We start from the raw sequence: 4886 nt of genomic DNA on the forward strand, positions 1-4886 counted from the left end.
TTTATACTAGGTCAGTTTAAAACTAGCCTCTGAGAGTATACTCAGATCTGCCTTGGGCCCTAAGTTACTTTTATTTCTTTGTGTCTCTTTCTTCCTGTTTATAAATAACTTTTTAAAAATATCATTCATCTGTTTTTAAAATTAATTTGATGGATGTCCATTAAATGTCTATGTCTCAACTAGAGACTAGTATAGTTGGAAAAATATGAAATTTATTGCTATTCTATTTTCTGAATTTACTTAGTTCTGCTCTTTGTAATATTTTCATGTTTCCTTTGACTTAGAGATGCTACTCTCGATTTGATTAAATTCCTTAGAAAAGGGTAGATTTTTTTAAAGTACATGTTGATTCTAAAATAAGGACATTAGATTTTTATTAGAATTTGATGGTATTTTTTCTTTATTTGGATTCTATCCTAGTGGTAATACACAGTTGACCTTTGAACAACATAGGGGTTAGGGGCAGTGACCCTCATACAGTAGAAAATTTGCATATAATTTACAGTTGGCTCTCCTTATACACAGTTCCTCCATATCCACTATTCTGCATCCATGGATTCAACAGCATTTACTGGTGAAAAAGTCCTCCTGTAAGTGGACCAGCGCAGTTCAAACCCATGTTGTTCAAGGGTCAACTGAATAACAAACAATTGCATAGTAACTGTTTTTATGATGTCTTTTGAAGTGAGAAATTTCATCATTCCACACTTATTGTAAATTTCTTTTTATCATGTCCCTCAGTTAAATATTGTTCTTTGATTTTATCAAGCCCTCCAGGCCAGTGATCCTTGAACTTTCTGTATATGTTTCCTCCTCTCTTTTCTTATTCAGTTTAGATTCTATGACTCTGTTGTCTTGTTGTCCTTCTACCTTTCTCCTAGTAAAACCCCACTCTCTAATGGAGCCAATTGAGCCTCTTTTCCACATCTACATAGCTGCTAGTAATTTTAGAGAAAATCCCGCAGCCTTATGAATTGGCATCACTGTAAATAAATGAGTAACTGATCTCAAATACCGGTTGTCCCATCCCTACTATATAGCAGCCTTCCTTTAATTCATCCCTGAATAGCTTTCTCTCCTACTCGCCATTTTGGGCATTTCGACCTTTCTCTACTCTCCCAAAACATGGTATCTCACTCCTTGGTGATATTACATCTAGATTCATAGGAAATAAAATCAGTTGAAATGATTTCAGTATAATATCACTAATCCTGTAGGATCACGTGCATTCACATGAATACTTTCTTTCATTGATGAAGGAAGCATCCTTCTTTCCGATTCATTCCTCTTCTTGCGCTCTGGAATTCTCCTATCCCAGCCCCCAGATAACTTACACTATTATTTCCCCCCTTTCTCACATATATATATATATATATATATATTTTTTTTTTTTTTTTTTTTTCGGTATGCGGTCCTCTCACTGTTGCGGCCTCTCCCATTGCGGAGCACAGGCTCCAGATGCGCAGGCCCAGTGGCCATGGCTCACGGGCCCAGCCGCTCCACGGCATGTGGGATCTTCCCAGACCGGGGCACGAACCCGTGTTCCCTGCATCGGCAGGCGGACTCTCAACCACTGCGCAACCACGGAAGCCCTCTCACATATATTTTTAACCTCTCCCTTCTATTGGCATTTTTCTTTTTGCATTCAATGTGATAAACTCTCATGATTAAAAAAAAAATCTAACCCCAAACCCAGGTCTCTTTCCAGCTGCCTACTTTCTCCTTCTCTTCAAGGATGTAGTTGTTGAAAGAGTTCTCTACACTTGCTTTCTATAAGTTCTTTCTTTCTACTCATTCCCCAGTCTGTACAACCTGGCTTTCTTCCTTGTGCTCTGCTGAAATTATTCTCACTGAGGTGTCCACTAGCTTCAGAGTGTCAAGTCCAGAGGAACCTTTTTAGACCATCTTAAACCTAGAGAGCATTTGCACTGCTGAATAGTTAGTTCCTTTGGAAACACTCTCTTTCCTTGGTTTCTATGACACTGATCTCTCTTGCATTTCTTCCAGCTTCTCTGACCACTCCTTCTCAGTATTTTGTATGGATTTACCCCAACAGTTACGCAAATGGGACAACAGTAGTAATGGAGGCCTCAATTCATATGCCTAAATATTTTAATATTGTCAATCAGGCTTAAAAACTATTGTGTTCTAACCTCCTAATCTGGAAGACTGAGTTCAAATAAATATAGAATTCTCAGATTCCGTGGAGTTCCACATCAGACCTTGGAGGCATGAGCAGAGCCACCACTCCCTGACCTGCAGCCAGGCCCTTCTTTTAAACCCACTCCTGATTCTTTCCAGCAGCAAAAAGGGGTCTTATGTACCTATGTGTAGACTTTAGTCTGTACATCCAAGTTCTTTTCATATCGCACCCCACACACAGCACACAAGAGTAGTGTATTGACCGTTCTTCAAGCCTAAGAGTGTACATACCGGCAGCACAGTTGGTACTCAGGACAATGGACCCTATGAAGAGGACTGTGCGACACTTGGTGCAAGCTCCCAGCCATTTGGAGAAGGAATTCTGGGGTCCTGGGTACCCAGAGTATGGTCTAGGGTGTAAGCTTCAGGTAAGCACATTCCCTTGTCCCTGTACGTTCCTTATTCCATGAGCAGCACGGCCCAGGGCTCTCTAAGCATGGGGCTCAAATCCCACTTGCCCTAGTTTATGGGCAGGCATAAAAATCTTGATGTTCTTCCAGGTTCTATTTTTGACCTTCTCTTTTTCACACTTTACCTATGCCTGGGTGATATCATCTATTCCCATGGCTTCAGAAGTTACTTTCAACCAACTGATGACTCTCATATCTATATCTCAAGCCCAGATCTCTCTCCTGAGTTTGAGACTATATCTCAGTACTTATTAGACATGACTTATTACTCATAGTATTCCCCAATCTGAATTCACCACCTTTTCTATCCCATTGCTATCCACTAAGTTCCCCAGTCCAGAAACCTGGGCTCCATACTTAATCTCTTTTTCTCATTCTCTGTGTCTAGATAATCACCAAGTTCTAGCAACATTTTCTAAAATTCTCTCCATTCCATCGAATTTTCTCCATTTCCACTGCCACTCTACTAGTTGAAGCCACCATGATCTCTACATCTCTACAGCAAGAACTTCCTAAGCCATCTTGCTAAATAAATATCTAGTTAAGTCACTTCCCTGTTTAACCCTTTCAGTTCTTACTGCTCTCAGGATAAAATTCAAACTCCTTAATTGTTGAATGAGCCTTATATTATCAGATGCCAACTTTCTCATCTACTTCCATTCGCAGCCATATGCAAAGTGTAAGTAATCCCTAGAATGCGTCGTGCCCTCTAGCCTCTGAGCCTTCCTACCAGCTGCTCCAACCCCCACCATTCCTTTACTTGGCTAATATTTGTCATCACATTCTTCTCTCTGATGTCACTTTCTTCAAGAAGTTTTCTTTTACTATGAGTTATGTATTCCTCTTATTTGACCCCATACCACATATCACACTGTATTATAAATGATCCCTAAATTGTTGTCACTCCCTCTAAACTGTAAACTCTTTGAGAATATAGATTAGGTTTGTCTATCTTAACTTTTAAACTCTTGACGTTGCAATATCTTAATTGTATGCTACAAGATAATTACTCATCATATTTTTTCTTCCATTTTCATTACTCTGACCATTACCTTCATCTCATTTAGGGGACATTTCTTCAAACCTGTAATAATACTAGCCACATGAAAGTATTTTTCCAGAATGCAGTTCTGTGGATCAGCATCACATGTTAGGCACCTACAACAGCATACTAAAGGTTTATAAGAACTTCACATATATTTTAAAGAAGGATTTATCTGTAAGATTTACCTATCAAAGTAACTAAGTATTAGTAGGAGAACCCACTGTTTTAGTGGCAGAAGTTTTCAAAGATAAAGTATTCTGTCCAAAGCTGGCAATATTTGAAGGAGAAAAATTTAAACTACTATTTCATGCACCAGACTCTTTTACAGTTAATATTAGATATTATGTTGAAGTAAAATACTGAAGTAAAATTAAATTAGTTGAAGTAAATGTTAAAGGGAAAACTACAAATATCCTTCAGTCAAGAAAATGTATAGAAAACTAACAATGGGTATACATACATACCAGCACCGTTGCACATGTGTCTAAATAAGAAAGGGTTGATGCAAAAATGAATAATTATCCATTTCAAGAAGCAAAACAATGAAACATAGTATTTTCCAAGTTTATAAGTAAGTGCTTTGGGAAATATCCTATTTTTATATAGCCCTAAATTTCATTCAGTTTATCAGACAATATCAGCTTTTAACAGTATTTTAATTGTGGCATTTTAAAATTTTCCAGAATGACATGTATTGGATCTATAATCTTTCTCTAATATAGCACCTATATCAACCAAATTAAGCCTACACAATTGTGAGATAACAAGTGTTATAACCAGATCACTCTCGCTTTTATGATCTTTGAAGCTTGGTCACTGATGTTTAAAGTATGCAAAAACAAGTATAATCTCTGACTTACTTTCACCTGGTATTTCTTCTTTCTCCTATAGTGGCTGAGCTCTAGACAAGTGGACATTTTAATAGAGAATGAAAATAAGATAACACACAATTATAACTTTTAGGCTAGATGCATTTTCGTGGTGGCATTAGAACAAGTGCAAATGGCTTGTGAAATTTTTAGGTTACTAATCCTTTTTGTAGATGAAGAGTATTTGTGAGTCTCAGCAGAATTAAAGAGCTTAAATACTTGATCTAAAGAATAAGAGATACCATATTATGGAAAATGGTAGTGATGAGTTAACTTTGTACTTTTGTATTTTTAGTCCAACCACTTATTTTGTTGTGTTCTCTTTTTTCTTTTTTACTTTTCTCCCCCTCTGTCTTTCAG

General features: G+C 37.4%; 1 protein-coding gene across 15 annotated transcripts in view; it reads left to right on the plus strand.

Annotated features, from left to right (window-relative positions):
• IKZF2 (IKAROS family zinc finger 2) overlaps positions 1-4886 on the plus strand; it is a 227721-nt gene that overhangs the window by 164953 nt on the left and 57882 nt on the right. The window lies entirely within an intron of this gene.

The sequence above is a fragment of the Delphinapterus leucas genome, chromosome 8 (genome assembly GCF_059928025.1).
Source record: "Delphinapterus leucas isolate spDelLeu-1000000601 "Yukka" chromosome 8, BTC_Dleu_Yukka2, whole genome shotgun sequence".
In the NCBI taxonomy this organism is placed as follows: domain Eukaryota; kingdom Metazoa; phylum Chordata; class Mammalia; order Artiodactyla; family Monodontidae; genus Delphinapterus; species Delphinapterus leucas.